Source organism: Helobdella robusta (assembly GCF_000326865.2).
Source record: "Helobdella robusta unplaced genomic scaffold HELROscaffold_110, whole genome shotgun sequence".
NCBI lineage: Eukaryota > Metazoa > Annelida > Clitellata > Rhynchobdellida > Glossiphoniidae > Helobdella > Helobdella robusta.
This window is the reverse complement of record NW_008703618.1, coordinates 35,186-35,732: the sequence shown is the minus strand read 5'-3', so window position 1 is coordinate 35,732 and position 547 is coordinate 35,186.

The window sequence follows — 547 nt, the reverse complement described above, 5'->3', positions numbered from 1 at the left end:
CATCAGCATCAACAACAATCATTACCATCAACAACAATCATTATCAGCATCAACAACAATCATTACCATCAACAACAATCATTATCAGCATCAACAACAATCATCATCAACAATCATCATCATCAGAAGCAGCAGCAGTGGAGACATCACAATCATCATCATTTTTTAATCATCCCAACATTATCACCACAATCATCACAATCTATGCAATCTTCATCATCATCATCCTTATCATCATCATCATCGTCGTCGTCGTCTTTACAATTACAATCATCACCATCATCATTTTTACAATCGTCATCATCACCGTTATACAAGTTGCACTAGGAGTAGTTGTCATGATGTTGTTGTTTGTTGATGGTGTTGAGTGTCATTCCTGATGTGTCAGTCAGTCAGTCTGTCTGTCCGTCTGTCTGTCTGTTTGTATGTCTCTCTGTGTCTTTCTGTATATGTGTCTGTTTGTCCGACAGGTGTATGTATAAGTCTGTGTTGATATGTTTGTCAATGTGTGTTTTTTTAGCCTGGTTAGACTTGTGTTTTCATGTTT